Source organism: Eschscholzia californica, unplaced genomic scaffold (assembly GCF_041429995.1).
Source record: "Eschscholzia californica isolate CP2 unplaced genomic scaffold, dmEscCali1.0.p SCAF_4, whole genome shotgun sequence".
Taxonomy (NCBI): domain Eukaryota; kingdom Viridiplantae; phylum Streptophyta; class Magnoliopsida; order Ranunculales; family Papaveraceae; genus Eschscholzia; species Eschscholzia californica.
The window spans coordinates 32,917,871-32,941,544 of record NW_028238461.1 but is presented as its reverse complement, the minus strand read 5'-3'; the positions used below and the strand labels follow the sequence as shown (position 1 = coordinate 32,941,544).

General features: G+C 39.0%; 1 pseudogene; it reads left to right on the top strand.

Moving 5' to 3' along the window:
• The first annotated feature begins 6,686 nt into the window (after positions 1-6,686).
• LOC147544187 (2-succinylbenzoate--CoA ligase, chloroplastic/peroxisomal-like) overlaps positions 6,687-23,674 on the top strand; it is a 29,402-nt pseudogene continuing 12,414 nt past the window's right edge.

Below are 23,674 nucleotides of genomic sequence, written 5' to 3'. Positions count from 1 at the left end.
ACCTTGTTGTATAGCTAGCACACCAATGGTGGTTGGAAGAAGAACTCCTTTCTTCTTGACTAGATAGATAGTTAATGGGAATTAGCTCACTTTCTCCTCTCTACTTGATGTGGTAGAGTAAGAAAGCTTAGAGAGAAATTCCACACCTTATTCTCTGCCCTAAGAGTGTTTATATAGAACCCTAATAAGAATCCACCTCCTTTTAGGTTTCCTAAAACACCCTTTAGAATAAGATTTAGGGAAATAGTCGAAAATAGCAACTATTGGTATTTTCTCAATTCCCTAAGTAGGAGGTGCCCAAACACCACGAAAATTGGCAGATATAATGTTTATTATATCAGCAACTAACCCTCCAAAATTCAGCCCAATCCGAGTCCTAGAAGTACCCGAACCGGTCTAGGCCCAAAAACCCTGTTTTTGGCCCTTTTGTACTATCTTTGCCTAATTCCTTTTTAGGCCTATGAGATATGTTTATGGGACACTCCCATGATTATATCTCACTCCCACTAGTCATATCCTAGATCAATTTGTCACTCTTATGTGTAACCCGTTGTAGGATCCGATCGAAGTTAGCCGCGAATTACTCCGTAATTCGACGATCGTAGTTGGTCTCTAGCTACAACTCTACGATCCCTAAATCAATCGGACTTGATGATCTTCCACATCAATTGTCCTATCCGACAAATTGTTCGCATTGTCACCTTGGTCGAAGGACATCTCCTTCAACTCCTTCATAACCGACTGAGATCTTTCTGGAAAGTCCGGGATTAAGTCATTAGGTCGCGCAACGCTGATATCTCCCAGTTCTGGGCGTAAGATATGGGCCGAACCTGTGGAGACCTCCCTTATTCCTTTAGAGACCCCAGGGCTGATCTGTCCATGCCGAGGGCATTGCAGAGCTGGTTTCTTCTGGCCGACCTCCCTGTTGTGGGAATGTGTGGTAGACCATCAGGGGTTTTAGCTATCCTGTTGCCTTAAGCCGAGTTGTTCCGAGAGACTTCTGGTCTGATCTTTGACTCTTCAGACGTTAGTCAACGTCTGGACATTTTATGTATCATCAAGTTCAAATTTTGATTTTCTTTTAACGTTGGGTTATTTCCCAAATGGCCCCCAACTTTGTGACCAGCTTTCTGCCTGGCCCCCTATTTTAGCAATAATTCCCGTATGACCCCCTTTTTTCGTTATCTTTAACTTTCCGTTACTCTCTCTCCTCCATCTCATTTTCTCTCTCTGCCAAGTCACTTATCACGCCACATCATCATCTTCTCCGGCCGGCGACCTTCAATTTTTTTTTATTCTCTCTCTCTCTAAAAAAAATATAAAATTTTATTTCCTCTCACCTCTCTCTCTCTCTCTCAGGTAATCCAGAACTGAGTAATAAAGCATTCATCATCTCTTTCAGAGTTCGATTCTTTCGTTCTGCTACACAATTTTGTTGAGGTGTATAAGGAGCAGTAGTCTGATGAATGATGCCACTTTCGGCACAAATTTCAGCGAAAGGGGATTCATACTCTCCGCCTCTATCGCTTCTCAAAATCTTAATTTTTCTATTTAGTTGATTCTCAACTTCATTCTTATAGATTTTGAATTTCTCTACTGCTTCATCTTTACTTCTTAGCAAGTAAACGTGACAGTATCTTGTACTATCGTCTATGAAGGTGATAAAATACATTTTACCTCCTCTAGTCTGAACCATTTTTAAATCACATATGTCACTGTGAATTAACTCTAATGGTTCTGTATTTCTTTCCACAGAATGAAAAGGAGTCTTAGCCAGTTTAGACTCTACACACGTTTTGACATTTTTCCGAAGAATTAATATCAAACTTTGGGATTAAGTCCATGTGCATTAACTTTCTCAAAGAGTTATAATGAACGGGACCTAATAATATTTGGAGTTACAGTTGTAACATTCAATTTAAAGAGCCCCCCACATAAGTACCCTTTTCCCACATACATTCAATTTTTGGATAAAACAAAATTATCGGAAACAAATACAAGTTTGAATCCGTTCTTGCTAAGGAGTGATCCAGACACAAGATTCTTTCGAATGGCTGGTGCATGCAGGACGTCATTTAAGGTTACTTCTTTTCTTGAAGTGAACTTCAGGATCACTTTCCCTTTTCCCTGAACTTGAGTTGTAGCGGCGTTTCCCATAAACAGTGTCTCGCCTTCTTCAAGTTTCGTATAACTGGAGAACATGGCTCTATCTGCACAAACGTGCCTCGTGGCCCCAGTGTCGATCCACCATTCTTTCGGATTTCCAACTAGGTTGACTTCAGAAATAACCGCACAGAGGTTCATATTCTGAAACTTTTCAGCCACGTCTTCGATTCCAGTAACCATTGCATACAGGTTCTGGATATCTTCATCTTCAACAAGAGAAGCCTGATGCTTAGCTTTCTTTCTCTTGTTGATCTTGTCATTTTTAGAACTACAATCTTTGGCAAGATGCCCCTTCTTGCCACAGTTAATGCAGTTGTCGTTGAAATTCTTCTTCGTCGGCTTTCCTGAGCCCACTTCACGGCTTGAGCGTTTCCGCTTTAGTTTTGGTCCCCCTTCGATGATGTTTACTTTTGGAGCATTTGAAGACTTCTCTGTCTTCTTCTCTGCAGTACGACTATCCTCTTCTATTCGAAGTTTGAGGATAAGTTCTTCTAGGCTCATGTCTTTATTTTTATGACGAAGGTAATTCTTGAAGTCTTTCCAACCCGGAGGCAATTTTTCAATCATTGCTCGGACTTGAAAGGCTTCATTTGTTACCAATGATTCGACCTTTAATTCCTGAAGAATTATTTGGAATTCTTGAACTTAGGTTATGACTGGTTTAGAGTCAACCATTTTAAAGTCCAGAAACCTTCCAACGATAAATTTCTTCACTCCTGCAGTTTCGGCTTTATATTTATCGTGTAGTGTGTTCCACAATTCTTTTGCACTATCAATCACACAATACACATTATAAAGGCCATCATCCAACGAATTCAAAATATAATTTTTACATAAAAAATTACTATGCTTCCAGGCTTCTACGGCCGAAGTATGTTGGATATCTCCATCTTCTCGAGGGACCGGTTGGTTTTCAGTGAGATATTTTTCTAACCCTAGAGTGGTTAGATAAAACATCATCTTCTGCGCCCATCGCTTAAAATCGTTGCCCTTAAACTTTTCTGGTTTTTCGGCAAAGGCAGGACCAACACTTTTCATTGTGGCTTCAGCAGTTGTTGCCATCTCTATTTCTGTCTCACACAGAAACTTAATTCAGTACACCGAAGTAAAATCAATTTTCTTAAGATTGTTGGTTTCGGTGTACCGATTCAACGATTTGACTCAACGAGTCTCTAACCGAATTACTGGAGAAACTGGTTACTACTTTGATTTTATTTGTAAATCCATCAAAAACACATTCCTTCCAAATTAATGGAGAAAAACTAAGGAAGAGAACAACTCAGTATCTTTCGTATTTCTAACCGATAATGTCTGTTATCCAGAACAGATGATTCGTAGTCGAATCTCACTATCGATTTAAGATTGGACAGAGGAATTGTATTCCTTCTCTGATTGCTGATTTATTACTTTAAAATCAACACACTTCTAATTTGTAAAAATCAGAATGTCTTTGATTAAGAAATCAGCTAGACTAAAAAGAAAAAGAAAAATCGGAGGATAAGAAGAAGATTTTAATCGAGGCGAGGTGATGGGCCTAAAAGGTTACCCTAAATAGGTCTACACCCGCAAGTGCACGGGTGTCAAGTTATAATAAATTCCGGTAAGATTGATTCGTTCCTCAGAGACTAGTTAAGCTTATTCTAAAACTAGGAAGTAATAAGATTTTTCGAATGTTTTGATTTTGGTTTTAAAATAAAATATTAAAACGAATAAAAAGATGAACTCAAATGGGGAGATGATCTAAGGCTTCAAAATCTATCCACGGAACAACTCTAAAGGTGAACTTATGAGTCAACAAGTTATTTTTATTACTCGGGCTTTAAACACATGAATGGTCTAAAGTCCGGAAGATGTCTTCATTAAAACCAATAAAAACTTAAAATATATAATTATTCGATCTAGGAATTTGTTGACTCACATACAAAACATACCGATATCATAGTTATCATGGAATTCAAGATTGAATCAATGAAAATAAAGTAATAGATAAAGAGGGAAGAAAACATAACTATTTTCTCTTCCTGGAAATGGTTTCCTTCTGATTTTTCCATCTGGCAGCCAAACGCGCCTTAAGGGAACGCGATTTTCTCGGAAATAATTGCTCTGTGGGAAAATTATTTTCCCACAGATTTTCTCATCTTCTCCATTGTTTTCTCTCTCTCTCTCTCTACTGTTTCTCTCTTTTCTTTTCTCTCCTATTCTGACTCTCTGCTTCTTCACTCCCTCTCACAAACAGTAAAGAAACAAACAGAAGAAGAAGAAGAAAAATAGATGATAAAGATAATGAGTTATATTCTATGTTTGTATCTCTCTCTCTACAAATTATGAAACACAAAACTCAAGAAGAAAGAAGAAGAAACACAACTATTCTCTTTCTCTGATTTTTTATGTTTGGGTTGAGCTAAAGAGAAGTTGTCTCCCCCAAAACCGAGATGTCCATACCTGTCTGTTCTTGGCTGCTTTATAAGAGAACAAAGGAGAAGAAAATATTAGTTGCAGCTCTCATCTCCTCATTCTTTCCTTCTTTGTCATGTAGCAGAAGAAGAAATAAAATCAGTCCCTTAACCGAATTCTTTATCTCTCAGTGATTCTCATCAATCCAATCCTCTCTCTTCTCTGCCTCCTTTCGGTTGTTTTAGATTTCCTTCCTTTTATGGTTTCTCATGTATCCCTGTTTAGAAAGCTCGATCAATATCCTCTCTCTCTCTCTTTGTTCTTCACGGTTTATTAAATCTCCTCAATCTCTCTCTCGGTTTCTCTCTCTAGAATCCCTCTCAATCTTCCGATTAAACTCTTTGAAAACCTTTCTATATGAATCACTTGAACTTCCCAAAACTGAGAGTTATCTATATTCTCTGTTTCCATGTTGAGAAAATAAAAATCTCTTTTCTATCTTCTATTGTTATCGAAAGAAGATCAGTTAGAGATGGGATAAAGGAAAGAAAACAGGAGAATCGGCCAACCAAAAGTTGTTTTGTTGGCCAAAGGAAGATGATAAGCTGCATCGCGGGACAAAGAACAAAAGTGGGACGCGCAATCACAAGTGGAGTCATGTGCTCGGAAATTATAATGACCGTTCGATCTGACTAGATAAACTCCTGGACACTGTCACGTCTTGCGCTCGGATGTACCAGATCTCGTGATCTTAGAGAGTCCCGTGATCCACATTACTGACGGAATGTATCCCACAACTGATCTGGACCATCTGATTTACTTCCCTCCTGCTTGCCATGTGTCACTTACCCACTTGGTCAACTAATTGTGACTCAAGCTTTGATCTAACGTATCTTGCTCGTCTGGACTCCAATCGGATTTTCGTTTTCGCCAGTTGGTTCGTCTTGGACTCTACCGCTCAATCGAGCACCACTGTTGACCAAAATTACCATAATCAAGAAATGACCAAAATACCCCTAGCACGTCTTTCTCTCGATTTTTATCCGTTTTCACACTAAACTCCGTAAAAGACACCTGGACAAAAGAAACAAGTAATTCGTGAGAGTAACTGCTCGAAATGGACTAACTAGTCCGAGTTAAGAGATTCAGATGGGACATTTTCATGTCTCATCAAACACCCAAAACTTAGATTTTGCTAGTCCTCGAGCAAAACAGAAAGCAGTCAAACTTGAAAATATACTAACCTCTGACTTAATGCAAATGGATCAAACTTCTTGCTTATGAAACTCCTTGAAAACTCTCCTAAATCTTTATCTTAGACACTCTAATATGATCTTCTAACAATGCTTGATACTCTGGAAAAAACGGATGAAATTTGGAGTTCATTTGGGTCCTATAAATATGTTTCGAATAGACACATTCATTAGAGACACTTCTGTTGGGTTTAGGGACGCATCTGTTGAGTAAGTAAAGTGACGGGTCACTTATTTAGCAACAGACATGTCGGCTGGGATTAGAGCCGTCAGATCGCGCTCAAAATCTCGGGAGGAACGCCCTCCGTTAGATCTAGGGACTTCACTACAAAAATGGGGACTTTTGGCGACGGTTTTTTGAAAAGCGTCGGTACAAGTTGCTAATTACTAGGGGTACATTTATTAAGGGGCTAGGTGTTTCAAAATCTAAAAACATGGGTTGTCTTTTTCGTTTGCTCTAGTTTCTCGTCTGCGTAGTTCGAGAGGAGAGAGAGAAATCTAGAGATAAGAAAGAGAGAAATACGCAGAGGGAGAGAGAGATGAAGCTACTGAAGTGTAAACCCTAGAAAAGTTTAAAAGAAGCTGTTGATGTCGAGGTTTGTTCTCACTCTAGATTCTTCGTTCTTCCTCTGTTAATTCTAGGGTTTTCTTTCAGTTCTTGATTACCATTTTTTGTATTCTAATGTTCTGAAATACATCTCACTAAAACCAAACTAATCGCTAAATTTGTTTTTATTGTCGAGTTGTTCCTTCTTGAGAATTTCGATGGAGCTGATTTCATGATTGATTTCTCAATTTTTTTTCTTTCCCATAGGAGCTTATGAAAACGAACCAAATCACGTTAGAGAAATCCGATTTCAGTGGAACCCTAATATGGAAAGTGGTATTCATAATTTAGTTGATAAATTATCAGGAATAGGAGTTCACGATTCTTCTGAAGAAGATTATAATCTTATTCAGGTTAGTAAAGCAGTTGAAGATGCTGAGAGGACAATCTTGCTACAGGTTAGGTTTAAACTTTCTAAAAGATTATCTTTTTATGTAGTGTTTAAAATTTGAACAAGTCTAATCATAAGTTTATCTTACTTAATGGTACTTATTTGACTAGATAATTAAGTCCGAACCTTGTCCTAATAATCATGCTTAATGTTTATTGAGTTAGGTTTCTTTTTTATGCAATTTATCAATGATTTGGCTTTAAAATTTGTAATTTTATTTCTTACACTTAAGTTGGGTATCTCTCTGTGGTGGTTTTTTATACAAAATCTAGTTGGGATACTTCTAAGTATGGATACATGATAAATCTAGTTAGGATACCTTGTGATCTGATAATGACCTCTAGTTGAACTATAAATGCTCGATGTCGGCGGTGTCATTAGTGTGTGTGCAAGGAAAAGAAATGAGTTACTTTTTGAAAGCAATCGATAAGAAAACAACCAAAGAACTGCGAGGCTCGATATTTGTTATTAATAGGCAGTTGTTGCAATTAGCTCCCGGGTTAATGTAACCTTCAATTTTTTGGTGGAGTTTATATCAACCCATCTTAGTCTCACCATTTTTTTGGAGAGTTTCCGCAAAATTACATGCCTTTCCTAGCTACGTATTAGTTTCCTGAACTTCAATACGTTGTAAATCTTCATTTTTACGTGGAAGTAGTTTAAATTTGATTAATTAAGAGATGAACCTTATTTAAGCACCGATGTGCTGATGGCACAGGCTTTCAGGAGTGATCTTTAGGAAGCTGGATGGAAAGTTGGAAGATCGCCTTTGCACCAAGTTGTCACGGCAGCTGATGGCACTATTAAGGTGTGTTGACTATTTTACTTTCAGTTCATTTTTGCTTATTTAGGTCATTAATAGAATATAATTTAGTTGGGTAAGTAGGATTCAAGTTCTCAGAATTTATGCAATGATGAGGTTTTTGTGGTAAACTGTTTGGTTTCAATGCTTGCAAACTGAGAAAGTGATGAACTTTCTCGAGTTAGACTTTCGTTTGAATAAGATAAGTTAAAAGTTTTATCTCTTAACTAGTTTTTATGGCCAAGGCTAGGGGTGGCTTTAATAGCTTGTATGTAATGACTTTTGCAAATTAAATTCTTTAAACTTGTATTTTCATTTTGCCGTTCTTTAAACTTGTATTTTCATTTTACCAGTTCAAGATGATAAAGGTTCTTGTCGTCTTACTGCCTGTGTCTGATCACAGGTAGGACTTTCTCTCAAATTCTAGTCCCCTCAATTTAAACACTATCTATATAGAGAATCTGCAAATACTTCTCCAACCTTGTACCTTGAAAGATGTTAAATGGCTTCACTGATACAGTTTCTTATTGTAATACATTTGACCCCATATCCATTTTGTTACTGTGACCAGGTGGGTTGTCCATTGTGCTGCTCATTTTGTGCTACTGGGAAAGGAGGGTACTTGAGGAACCTTCAGCGACATGAAATTGTTGAGCAGGCATGAACTTCCATCCTGTTTTATAACCATAACTTCATGACAATTGCTGTCGCTTTAAGTAAAACATGTTGATTTTCATTTTCTTATGCAGGTATTAGCTATAGAGGATCTCTTCAAGCAAAGGGTTTCAAATGTTGTCTTTATGGGGATGGGTGAGCCGATGTTGAACCTAAAGGCAGTTTTGGAAGCACACCGGTGCTTAAATAAGGTTCATCTCTTAATCAATCAAAAACTTAAACTACTGTACGTGAACTTCAATATGTAGACTCCACTACGTCTAGGTACATCGATAAGTGATCAACCTTGTTTCCCTTCAGAAAAATCAGGATCCGCCTAGCCTAACCGATAAAAGTGAAAATTACGTACCATAAGTTGATCATTTTTATCAAGTGTTAAAAGTAGTCTAAATAAATCATGAGCAAATGAGAGAGAAAGTGACATACCATTTGTAAGAACCAACCATGAAAACATCAGCATAATGTTTCTTAGCGGTTAACAACCTAGAAAACTTTTCAATAGTCCAGCTGAATCTTGAAGATGGAGGATCCTCAGCTGGCTGGTTTCCCACTGTACTAACAGCTTCTGCTTGTTCAACTGCAACAAAAATCGAAAGAAACTAAGACTGCCTTCTGCTTTGACCAATGGTCTTCTTTTTCATTTTGGCAGCAATCGTGCAGCTGCATTTATGCAGCTGGTTAAGCTGAACAAAGCTCTTGCTGATGCAGAGATGACGATCACCATTTCTATTATTTAAAAGGTACCAGAAGCTCCTTATCGGATCAAATCGACGAAGAAGCTCAACGGATGTTGAGGAAAGCAAGGAGGAGAAAGAGAAAACACTGCAATACTATAATTTTAATTAAACTGAAGGTACTAAATCTACATCTCATCTGATAAATGCAGTAGCTCTTTTCGGGTTTATTTTTCAGTAAATGCATCCAAGGAAAACACAAAATAAATGTTTAAAAGCTACCGATATTAGTCAATAACTGTTGTATATAACTTCAATATGCCAATTGCCAGGATCCATGTAAACCTAAATAACATACATGAATTGTTAAACTCGCTTAGAAGGCTCATATGAAGATTCATATGTTTACATGTAGCGAATCTGGAACTATTAGTCATTACGATCCTAAATTTATATTCGTTATGTCAACCTGATCATGAGATACACTAAACCAATAATCTTGACGTTTTTGTTTTCTTTTATTGGTTTACTGCAGGAACAAGAGGTTTAATGCAAGCTGTCAACACTGTCTAGTTCAGTTGGTTCCTTCCACTTTAGAATTGACGACAACTATTGCAATTGACGATTTTAGGAGGGAGGTTGAAGAGCTATGACAGGGCGTAGGAACCTAGTATAATACGAAGACAGATTTTCTATTAGAATTGTTTCTCCTAGGGATGATATATGAAATACTTCACATGTCAGACTTCATAATTTTGATTAAAATCGATATATGAATGATATTATAGTATTTTGACAGATTCGTAAATGTTTTGAATAGGTATTCCAAATAGGAGGGCCAATTTAGTGTTTTGAAATACAATTTTTTTTTTTTAGAAAATCAAAACATATCACCGACGGTTTTCTGTCGTCGCCTACAACGCAGTCGCGACGGTTTTTATTTAAAAAACCGTAACTAGTAATTACTATTAGCGGCGGATTTAAAAATCGTCGCTACAACTGTCGCAAAAAGTATCCCCAATGGTGGTTTCCACGACGGATGGTCATCCGTCGCTAAATAGTTTCTGCGACGGATTTTTTACATTACCGACGATTTTAAACGGTTTTATACCGAAACTAGCCAACAATCTAAAGGAGATGAGCCGTTCGATTGAGGTTCGGGAGATGTCCCACTCCGTGCCCGATAAGGGTTTAACCAGATCCGTTGGATCTTGCGCAATTGCGCGGAGCGAACGCCCGCCATCAGATCTGTCCGTGTTCGCTTTGCGTAAATGGTCCCCAAACCAACTTTTTCTTATTGCGACTTAGTTCCTAAATCAACCAAACATCGATCAAACTTCAGACTTGAATATCTCATTCATCCGGAATCGGATTTGAGTGATTCTTGGCTCTAAACTTAAGATCTCGACGAGACGAACGCAATAGTGTGCTTCGTTTCTGAGTTTGACGACTTGAACTGATCCGAAATTGGCTTCGATTCCAACATCTTTTACACAAATACGAACGGCAGTTTGTTTTTACCATACTCTAGTTTATCTCAAAGGGTTATTTAGACATTGACCCCACCCAGCTAATTACCGATATTAAGACTACACCCCTAAGATGAAAATATGTATGGCGTTGACCTCATTCTTGATTTTTCTATTAAATATCAGCTTAGTGGTTCATGTGCCAACCACATGCGTGACTTATGACCAAAATAACCTTCACTGGATATTTAGATTTACTTAGAAATTGAACCAAATCTTATTAAATGTTTAACTAAAACGAAAATGAACCAAATCAGAACTGAACGAAATCAATGAAGACCCAACACCAACATTAGGTAAAAAGCACGAACGGACAAAAACAAAAATAAACATATCATAAAAATAGATGACAAAACTCAATAAACAAGAGAAATCGAAAAAAATCAATATCAAACTACGGCTGAAACTTCGTTAAATTTGTGCAACAAAAATATTTGGCTAATCCACACCATTGATGTTGCAATGAACTAATCGATGATTCACACTATATGAAATCGATTTGTTGCAAATAGGATTTTGCTCCCTCGGTCGGTCGACGGAAAAGTGCCATCCTTCACAAAGAAAACGGCTTCAGCGATGGGAATTCCCCTTTTAGAGAGAAAAAATGGGGAGGAGAGAGAGAGCGAAAGATGGAGAAAATATAGAGGGTTGTGGTCAGTTGTGTTTGTGATGGTTGGAAGCGGTGAGGGTGAAGATGAAAATTAAAGAGTAAAAAATGAACAAGTTAATTTGGACTCAAACAAGGTTGTCTTTGAAGTCAATTAGAGTCAAATATGATTGACTAAAGTCTTTTTGCTCTTGCAACCATTTTGGATGCGCCAAAGAAGCAATTAATGAAAATTTAAGTTAATAATTTCGGTCTTTTATATAGTGGAGAAGTATATATGCAATTATGAGAAAAATACTTTGTTCGCCCAGGTGGGGACAAAATTTTTGGGTCAAACTATCATTAAGTCAAATTACTTTGGACGAAACTACCATTTGATCGTGATCAGAATGACCATATTAATATTCTAGTATTGCATTAAATTAATTTAGAAAAAAATAGACCAAACTTAACTGGTTGAAGTCCTGACAATTTGGACTGTGATTGAGAAGAAATACTACTAGACAAGAGACTCATGCTCAGCCCTAGTGATAATTTAACATTTTGATTATTGATTTTTGTACTCAGTGATTTATACTTGGAATGGATGCTAGCTATTTCATTTGTTGGAGGTGTCATCGCTCCCCTTAACTATCGATGGGTAAGTAGTTGTTTTTGTCCAATCACTTGTAGAAGCGAGTGTACATTACTACCAATTTAATTTTCCCTAATATTTGGTCTAATAGTTCGAGTGACGTTCAAATTCTAATTACGACCTAGAATTTTTGAAGTTTTCAAGAAAAATGTATGATGCAAAAGTTAAATTAAGTCATAAAATTATGCGGCATCATTTAATTTAGGGAGAAATGTTAGAAGGGTTGTAAATCAATTCTACATCAGTAGCGAGACAGAGAGCGGTGCTTCGCTAAAGAGGTTAAACACCCTTTCCTAGTGAGCTTAAAACCGTGAGGTCCAGGTCTGCCAAAGCGGATAGTATCACTAGCAGTCCAATACGTTGATTCACACCATCCTATAACATGTTATCAACACGATTCGCTCTACTGTGATGTGGTCTTGGGAGGGTGTGTTGTAAAGCAATCCCACATCGGTGGTGAGACGGAATGTCGTGCTCCTCTTAAGAGGTTAAACAATAAACACTCTTCTCTAATGAGACTTTTTAAAATCGTGAGACCCAGATGTGCTAACACGGACAATATTACTAGCAGTCTAGAAGGTTGGGCTGCACCATCCTCCAGTCTAAAGCTTCTTTTTTGGTGTGAAGTTAGAATGAAATAGAAAAAGTAGCAGGGGTTAAGAACATAATGGATTTTTGTAAACTTGGTTTTCCAGAATTATGAAGAGGCAAGATTAGCATTGGAGAGTGTTTGACCGGTGATGCTGGTGGTTGACGAGAGTTGTCAAACGTGGTGCTTCCAGCTGCAACTTAATAAGTTGACTTCTATTAAGTGGAGTGTTTTGGTTGGCCATCATCCTTCAACCCCACTCAGCACCAGCACTAGTGGTACGTTATCTAACTAGAGTACAACATTATATTTATAGCGTAACCAATGGGACCAGCACTAGTGGTCAGGGCCGTGCCTGAGAATTCAGAGGCCCTGTGCGAAATTTGAATGTGGGCCCTTCGTGCCATAAAGATTATGAAAAAAGAACAAAATGTAAGCTAATTTATCATCGGTATATGAAACCATAAATGAACCCAATAATATTTTGCAAAAAGTAGTCATAGGAATAAAAATCATTATTTTTATTGAAAATCTAGTGTAAGAATTCACAATCACCAGTAAGCAAAAAGATTTATTTATTCTATCTTAAGAATTTGAATATAAGTTTATAACTATAAATGACATTGAAATTTTAAACTCCAATAGAACGTGTGGATCTTAATGTTATATCATATTAAATATGTAGTTTGTCATTTATCAAACAGACGAGGGGCGGAACAAAGACTTTAAACAACAAAATATTTATACTAATAAGCTCATAGAGGAGACTAAAAACTCTCACCCAAAATTTAAACGGATTATCATGAAAACTCTTAAAGTCAAATATGCGTCTACTTCGGAGAAGTACTTAGGTGTGCAGTTATTTATAGGTCCGAAGAAAACTCAGGTGTTTAATTCTATCTTAGAACAAATAGATAATAAATTATCCAAATGGAATCACACTTTTCTCTCTCAGGCAGGGCGCACGGTAGTTGTTTCGGCCGTGGCTGCAGCCGTTCCCCGATATCAGATGCAATGCTTTGCTCTTCCAAAGAGTATAAGCAAACGCATAGCGACTTCTCAGAAGTCCTTCTGGTGGGGAAAATCAAAAGGTATATGTACCAAAGCTTGGTCATATATTTGTCAACCAAAAAAGTTAGGAGGTTTAGGCATTCATCATCCGTACCTGGACAATCAAGCCCTCCTAAGCAAGCTGGCTTGGCGTCTCAAAACTGACTCAGATGCGATGTGGGTCAAATTCCTCAAAGCCAAATATTTCCATCAATCTAATGAACCAGGTCCGGCAAAAGCTAATCACTCCTGGATATGGAAAAATCTGAGGAAACAGTATGATCTCATAAATAATCACATTATATGGGAAGTCCACACTGGAGAACACATAGACATCTGGAAAGATAAATGGATTCCCGGAGAAGTCCACAATCTTCAAAACTTGAATAATGTTGGAGTTAACAAAGTATCTGATCTTATTACCAACAACAGATGGGATGATGGAATCCTGAGACAATCTTTCCCGGAGAACATATGCAACCTCATCAAAGCCATTCCAATCCAGCAAGAAGGAACAGATAAAAGGATATGGAATCTTACAAAATCTGGCAATTTCACTGTTAAATCTATGTATAGACATCTAAGCTCCTTAGATCAAGCTCACCCGCCCGAGAACATGAACTGGAACTTTATTTGGTCTCTACCCACGATTCCTAGAATTAAACTATTCATATGGAAAATCTGTGCCAATGCTTTACCGGTTAGGCAACGCATTGGCAAATACATCGGAAATATAATTAACTGTCACATTTGTACAGAAATAGAGACGATAGAACACGCGCTTCTTTACTGCCCCTTAGCTAAGAGAATATGGTTTCACTTTAATATCATTTCTGAGAACATTCCGTCAGTTGCAGAATGGATCATGTCTTGGCAGAATCAGGAATATACGGACGGTATAATTAGCAACTCTTACTTAGCTACTATCTTATGGTTCATTTGGAAAATGAGATGTGATAACTGCTTCCAACAAACGTCATACGATGTAAACAAGGTAATAGAATCGATAAAATCATTTCCAAAAATCATTGAAAATAAAGTAAATTCTGGAAACATAATAAGTTTGAAATGGCAACCCCCAAAGCAACCCTATGTGAAAATCAACGTTGATGCATCTTTTACTAATGTGGCTCAAAATATAGGCACGAGCTTGATTGTTCATGATTTCAGGTCCAAATTTATTGGTGCAAGCACAAACTCAGAAAGGGCGAGAAACAGTGAAGAAGGAGAAGCTTTAGCAATTCTAAATGGCATGTACTGGGCTAAAGAAAACAACTACAGGCAGATCATTATTGAAAGCGATAACATAAACTTAATCAAGCATTTAAATAATCCTAAACATCAGGTTCAGTGGCAATCTCTAGTGCACTTGAGACAGATCAAAAATATAAAGAAGGAAATGCAGCAGGTTAAATTCCAATACATCAAGAGGGAGTTGAATATCCAAGCAGATAAGCTAGCCAAGTGGGCTCGGAGAAGGAATAGATATAAAAAATGGAACTGTATTCCGTACTTTCTTATTAATATGTATTGTAATGGATCTCTGACTTAGTTATCAATATATTATCCTTTAACAAAAAAAAATAAGCTCATAGAGGAGACAAAACCATCAGAAATTCCAAAATCGGAGAATAATGTCAACACTTAGTTGCCTAAGTAGTTGAAAGTGTTAGGATAAACTCCAAAACCTTAGAGATCACATCGCAAAAGAGATAAAATTCATAGTTGTTGAATTTGAGTCATTAAAGGTGTAAATACAAATAATTTTTTCCTACTTAGGCTACTTTAGGTTCTATGTTGTTGTGGTTTTAGTGTTTATCACATGACGATAATTTTTTGGCCTTTTAGGCGCCCAATAACACACCCAAAAAGCGCCAAACACAATATCTAGGGGTGTCTATAGATCCCGCCCAAAAAATAAATTTATCATGCAGGCCGGAGGAGTCGAACCCGCGTCACCCGCAGGGCATTCCTGGCTGCTTACCAACTAAGCTACTGGCTTGGTTTGTAATAATAACTGGGTATCTGCTTTATATAATAGTTTAGGGCATTATGAAAAGTAGGCCCCTTGTGTTTTGGGGGCCCAGTGCGGGCGCTGTAACACCCCAAATCCAGATTTCCACGTCGGCCGCCATGAAAACCTAAACTTAAAGCATTTCTCCGCAGAACAGTAAACATATACGATATACTCATCAAGGAGACAAATAGTATCGAACATGAAGCTCAAAAAGTAACAATAAATCATCTAATAAAATTTTACCAAGTTTCACAAAACTCACAGGATGTCTCTAAATCATCGACACAAATGTCGGACAAGATAAAACATAAATAACACCAAATGTTTAGGAGATACAACTCCAAATAACTACCTAAAGAAAGACCGAAAACCACTAAAGAAACTCCTCCAAGGCTAACTACGACTCAAGCAGGTGGCACTTCCCGATTTCCTTGTCCTGAAAAATAAAAAGTTGGGTCAGACCCCAACAAGTAGATTTCGAAACCTCTAAAGCCTCAATAGACAGTTTCAAGAGCTACCAAAACAAATAGACAACCACTTATCATGAGAAGATGTCCAAGTATAGTATCCGAGTTGTGACCATTAGAAATAAAATGTACCACATATGTAACAAACAACAAAAAGCGACATGACGAGTTGGTGTCCACCTTATGTAAGAGTGTGGCCCACAAGGTCATCCATTGTGTTAGCGCCGATCCCATACGCTCCATACCTATATCACATCCGGTAGAGAGGGTCGAACCAACCACAATACTCTTACAACCCTTCACCAACTCCATCACGCCACACATACATAATATCACACCATTTGTAATAAACAACCAAAAGCAATATGACAAGTTGGTATCCACGTTGTATGAGAGTGTGGTCCACAAGGTCATCCATTGTGTTAGCGCCGACCCCATACGCTCCATACCTATATCACATCCGGTAGAGAGGGTCGAACTAACCACAAAACTCTCACAACTCTCCACCAACTCCATCACATCATACACATATAATAGCATCACACCACAACATACATAAATCAAAATCATATTCGATAGCATATTACGACATACGAGTTCCATATTTGTAATTTTGCAAGTAATGAATCAATGATGATAATAGCCTAAAATTCACATATCATGTTGAGTTCTAGGGCATGTTCATGTATCTATATAAAGAGTATTGTCCAATAGTGAGAGACATATAATTATAAGAGCTATATACTAAAATCATGGCAAATAGAGAGGTTTAGCCCTAAATATCATTGTAATACATGAATCTAGCATGGAAATGTAAATGAAGGTTGTATGGTTCATCAAGTATGTCATTATAGCAAATATCCTCAAAATCTAACACATAGATGAGATTCAAAGTGACCAAAAAAATGAGTTTGTACAAATATAGATCTACTACTTCTAGCATATATATTTATGTCAAGAACCCTAATCTATGTTCAAGTAATACTAAAATCTAGGGTTATAGTGGTATCTAATTTGTCTAGGTTTTCTATAAAAATGGCTATTCAAGCCCTAGAGAGATAGAAATCTACCTTAGATCCCAAGCTAATCAAGCCCCAAGTGAAGAACAACAAAGAAAAAAATCACCAAGCTCTAAACTCCAAGCCCTACTTCTTCTCCTTCCTTCTTAGCCTTTCTCTCTCTAGAACCCTTAAACTCTCATTCCCTCTCTATACTCATGGTTGCTGCTTGAGAAGAAAGAAAAAGATAAGTGGCAAAGTGGGGCGTAGGGTTTAGGGAATTAAAGAGGGTCCTATAAAGACCAATGCTATTCACACCCACTATTTAGGTGGGGGCACTACAATCTCCCCTCCTAAAAGAAATTTCGTCCTCGAAATTGAACGTACCTGATGAGAGGAAAAGATGGGGATAACGAAGTTGCATATCATCCTCGCGCTCCCAAGTAACTTCTTTATCATTGTGATGATTCCACTGAACTTTGACCATGGGAATAGTCTTTCGGCGAAGCACATGCTCTCTACGGTCAACGATGTGAGCGGGTCCCTCCTCATATGCTGCATCTGGTTGGAATTCTAAGTCATCGTAGCCAATAACTGAATGTTGCTCTTCATCTCTCACATGCTTCCGAAGCATCAATATATGGAATACGTTGTGCACTCCTGCCAAGCTTGCAGGCAAGTCAAGACGATAAGCTACTTTGCCTACCTTCTCCACTATTCTGAATGGTCCAATGTATCTGGGAGCCAATTTTCCCTTCTTACCAAACCGCAAAACACCCTTCATAGGTGACACCTTCAATAGCACCTCTTCTCCAACGATAAACTCCAAATCCCTACGTCGTTTGTCAGCATAACTCTTCTGACGACTTTGAGCTGCTTTGAGCCTACTCCGAATTAATGCAATCTTTTCAGAAGTATCCCGAATCACCTCTGGTCCTTCTAGTTTAGCATCTCCTGCCTCTGTCCAACATAATGGTGATCGACAAGGCCTCCCATATAATGCCTCGAAAGGAGCCATGCCAATGCTAGATTGGTAACTATTATTATATGCGAACTCTACCAAGGGTAAGTGATCTTGCCAACTACCACCAAGATCTAGTATCGAGCACCGTAACATATCCTCGAGTACTTTGTTGACTCTCTCTGTCTGCCCATCGGTCTGAGGGTGAAAGGTTGTACTGAAGTGTAATGATGTTTCCATAGAAGCTTGGAAGCTCTTCCAGAACCGAGAAGTAAAGGATGAATCTCTATCTGACACAATAGACACTGGAACTCCATGCAACCTGACAATCTCCTTAATGTAAAATTGTGTCAGTCGATCTCCACTATCTGTCGTCTTCACTGGTCAGAAGTGAGCCGACTTAGTCAGCCTATCAACTATCACCCAAATGGCATCAAAGCCTCGACTCGAACGCGGTAAACCTGTGATGAAGTCCATCGATATGTTCTCCCATTTCCACTCTGGAATAGGCAGCGGTTCTAGAAGTCCCAACGGATGTCAATTTTCTGCTTTCACCATCTGACACACCTCACACTTCCTTACATGTTCAACAACATCTTTCTTCATTCCGGACCACCAATATTGCCTCTTCAAGTCTTTGTACATCTTGTTACCACCAGGATGAACAGTGTACTTACTCCGATGTGCCTCGTCTAATATATCCCGTCTCAAGACCGGATCTGCCGGTACAAATAACCTCCCTCGGAACCTCAATCCTCCGTCCTGTCCTGTACTGAACTCTGTTTCAGTTTCTTGCATTAACGAAACCTGTTTCTGGCACCACTCATCGTTAACTTGTGCATCCACAATACGATTTAGTAAGGATGGTCTAACAACCATACTACCCAGAAATAAGGAGCCAACTCCTGACCCAACCATATCAATGTCATATGTTGCCACATCGTCCAACATCTTCCACTGATTCATCATCAATGCGGCTATGATACCCCTCGGTTGTCGACTTAATGCATCAGCTACTACATTAGCCTTACCCGGGTGGTATTGTAGCGAGAAGTCATAGTCTTTCATCAACTCTAACCATCGGCGTTGGCGCATGTTCAACTCCTTTTGCGAGAATAGATACTTGAGGCTTTTATGGTCGGTAAAGAGATCAAACTTTTCTCCGTACAAATAATGTCTCCAAATTTTCAAAGCAAACACTATAGCTGCCAACTCTAAGTCATGAGTTGGATAATTCCGCTCATGCGGTCTCAACTGCCTCGAAGCATAGGCAACCACCTTATCACTCTGCATAAGAACACAACCCAAACCCTGAATTGAAGCATCAGTGTAAATCACTAACCGAACACCACCCTCAGGAATGGTCAAAACTGGTGCAGTAGTCAATCTCGTCTTTAGTTCTTGAAATGCCAAGTCACACTCTGTAGACCATCGAAACGGAACTTCCTTCTTAGTTAGGTTCGTCAAAGGACCTGCAATACTCGAGAACCCCTTGATAAACCGCCTGTAATATCCAGCCAATCCCAGAAAACTACGAACCTCCGTCACAGATGTGGGTTGCTTCCAATTAAGCACTGCCTCGACCTTAGAAGGGTCGACTGATACTCCGATGCTAGAAATAACATGACCCAAGAACTTTACTTCTTCTTGCCAAAATTCACACTTCTCGAACTTAGCATACAACTGATGTTCCATCAATCTCTCTAGTACTTGTCACAAGTGATCCTCATGATCTTCCTTAGTTCTGGAGTAGATAAGGATATCATCAATAAATACGATGACAAACTTATCTAAGAAATCTCGAAATACCCGATTCATCAAATCCATGAAAACTGCTGGAGCATTAGTCAAACCAAAAGGCATAACCAAAAACTCATAAGAACCATAACGTGTCAGAAATGCAGTCTTAGGAATGTCTTCTTCTCTAACCCGTAACTGATGATACCCTGATCTCAAGTCAATCTTCGAAAACCACTTGGATCCTCTCAGTTGATCGAATAAGTCATCGATCCTCGGTAAAGGATACTTATTCCTCACAGTAACCTTATTCAACTCCCTATAATCAATACACAACCTCATCGACCCGTCTTTCTTTTTAACAAAAAGAACAGGCGCACCCCACGGGGAGCTACTCTGGCGTATGAAACCCAAGTCAAGTAACTGTTGAATCTGGTCCTTGAGCTCACGTAGTTCAACTGGAGCCATTCGGTAATGAGTTTTAGCTATCGGTGCAGTACCCGGTTCCAACTCTATGCAGAAGTCAACCTCTCTGCGTGGTGGCAACCCTGGTATATCGCTGAACACCCCATGGTACTCACATACCACATCAATCATCTCTAGCGTCTTACCCATCACCGGATACTCCATCAGTTCCACGTTACCCAAGTGCATCTCCCTCATCTGTCTCGTAAGTCCAGACACAACCAACACCTCTTCACTCGGAAGAGAAAATGTGACCGTCTTGGCAAAACAGTCCACAAGTGCATGATATGAAGCAAGCCAATCCATGCCTAGGATGACATCATAGTAAACTAACTGAAGTACAAAGAGGTCTGAAGCAAACTCTCGTTCACCTAACTTAATAATGCACCCCCGACAAATGTGGTCTATCACTATAGACCCACCCCAAGGTGACGATACAACAAAAGGGCTCACACATCGATCTAACACAATAGGCAAAGTGCGTACAAAAGAAGTAGAAATAAATGTACCCATGGCACCAGGATCAAATAATACTCTTCCCAGATTACTATGAATAAGAAATGTACCTTCAACCACCTCAGCAGGTGCTCCAACATCCCTAGGAACTACGGCATTCAGCTGCAGCTGCTGACCCCGTCCCTGCAACCTCGCTTGTTGATTATGATCATGTTGTCGTCCTTGATTACCAATTCGAGTGTCATTCTTCTTAGGACAATCAATTGCTCTATGACCCTGCCCATGACAAGTGTAACAAATTCCCTGGAAAGCTCTCTGTCTTCCCCAGTTGCCATTCAGTGGTTCTGGTTGTCCACTAGTTGCTACCACTGCTCTATCATCCCGATCTGTACGAGGCCTCTTGCCATCACGCTGTCCATGATAGCGGTCACTTCGATTCTTACCACCGTTCTTGTTGTTATTACCACTCCATTTCTGGTTATGTCCCATCTCTCCCTTGCCACTCCTCTACTTCCTCATCTCTTGAATGTAGTCATCTTGTGCCTTAGCACATGTCACCACTTTCTGATAAGTGTCAAAACTAGGTTGCCCGATGATTTGTCTCGCAATGTTAGGTAACAACCCATTCAAAAACCTCTCAATCTTATACTGTTCAGTAGGGATCAAGTGAGTTGCAAACAATGACAGTCGATGAAACTCCTGCTCATACTCTAAGACTGTCTGATTCTCTCCCTGCTTCAAATTTTGAAATTCTCTTGATACTTTCTGTTGTGTTGAATATGGAAAGTAATTTTCCTTGAATACATCCTTAAACTGTGTCCATGTCATAGCCATAGGATCTACTAACCGAGCCCCTGTATCCCACCAAGAAGCGGCATTTCCTTCCAACTGAAACACTGCCATTCTCTGCTTATACACATCTGAGCACTCGAGATTCTGCAAAATCTTATCCATCTTCTGGCACCATGCATGTGCTCCTAAAGGTCCCGCGGTTCCATCAAATACAGGTGGCCCCATCTTCGTGAAATGGTGATAATGTTGCACCCAACTCATCTCAGTCGGTGGTCTCTGATTCACCACCGGTACCACAAGACCTCCTGTTTCCCGTGTTGGAACCTGAACCCGATCTCGCTCCTGTATTTTAGCCTCCGCTGCAATGTTGATCAAATCTTGCAATGCAGTTGCGTCAATGGTCACCGTTGCCCCTCTATTCGGATTTTGAACTGGAGTTGCACTGCTCTCAGCCTGCGCCGTTGTACCCACAGTTCCTGTTGATCCTCTTTCCTCGACAAGGACTCCTCGACCTATCGCCTTGCCTTCACCTCGGCCTGTCCCCCTGGCTACACCTCGGCCCGTACCTCGGCCTGTACCTCGGCCTCGGATGCGAGCACTACGACGTCCCCTACTAATAACTCCATCTCCGTCCATGAATCTAATCAAGAGTAGAATAAGGACATAAACTAAATTAATGTCACGCACAAAAACCAAGGAAAGAATAAAGTGCCACTACTGCTTCTAACTGTCTAATAGCGCTAGACACAATCCCTAGGATTTATGAACCTAGAGCTCTGATACCACTTTGTAACACCCCAAATCCAGATTTCCACGTCGGCAGCCATGAAAACCTAAACTTAAAGCATTTCTCCGCAGAACAGTAAACATATACGATATACTCATCAAGGAGACAAATAGTATCGAACATGAAGCTCAAAAAGTAACAATAAATCATCTAATAAAATTTTACCAAGTTTCACAAAACTCACAGGATGTCTCTAAATCATCGACACAAATGTCGGACAAAATAAAACATAAATAACACCAAATGTTTAGGAGATACAACTCCAAATAACTACCTAAAGAAAGACCGAAAACCACTAAAGAAACTCCTCCAAGGCTAACTACGACTCAAGCAGGTGGCACTTCCTGATTTCCTTGTCCTGAAAAATAAAAGGTTGGGTCAGACCCCAACAAGTAGATTTCGAAACCTCTAAAGCCTCAATAGACAGTTTCAAGAGCTACCAAAACAAATAGACAACCACTTATCATGAGAAGATGTCCAAGTATAGTATCCGAGTTGTGACCATTAGAAATAAAATGTACCACATATGTAACAAACAACAAAAAGCGACATGACGAGTTGGTGTCCACCTTATGTAAGGGTGTGGCCCACAAGGTCATCCATTGTGTTAGCGCCGACCCCATACGCTCCATACCTATATCACATCCGGTAGAGAGGGTCGAACCAACCACAATACTCTTACAACCCTTCACCAACTCCATCACGTCACACATACATAATATCACACCATTTGTAATAAACAACCAAAAGCAATATGACAAGTTGGTATCCACGTTGTATGAGAGTGTGGTCCACAAGGTCATCTATTGTGTTAGCGCCGACCCCATACGCTCCATACCTATATCACATCCGGTAGAGAGGGTCGAACTAACCACAAAACTCTCACAACTCTCCACCAACTCCATCACATCACACACATATAATAGCATCACACCACAACATACATAAATCAAAATCATATTCGATAGCATATTACGACATACGAGTTCCATATTTGTAATTTTGCAAGTAATGAATCAATGATGATAATAGCCTAAAATTCTCATATCATGTTGAGTTCTAGGGCATGTTCATGTATCTATATAAAGAGTATTGTCCAATAGTGAGAGACATATAATTATAAGAGCTATATACTAAAATCATGGCAAATAGAGAGGTTTAGCCCTAAATATCATTGTAATACATGAATCTAGCATGGAAATGTAAATGAAGGTTGTATGGTTCATCAAGTATGTCATTATAGCAAATATCCTCAAAATCTAACACATAGATGAGATTCAAAGTGACCAAAAAAATGAGTTTGTACAAATATAGATCTACTACTTCTAGCATATATATTTATGTCAAGAACCCTAATCTATGTTCAAGTAATACTAAAATCTAGGGTTATAGTGTTATCTAATTTGTCTAGGTTTTCTATAAAAATGGCTATTCAAGCCCTAGAGAGATAGAAATCTACCTCAGATCCCAAGCTAATCAAGCCCCAAGTGAAGAACAACAAAGAAAAAAATCACCAAGCTCTAAACTCCAAGCCCTACTTCTTCTCCTTCCTTCTTAGCCTTTCTCTCTTTAGAACCCTTAAACTCTCATTCCCTCTCTATACTCATGGCTGCTGCTTGAGAA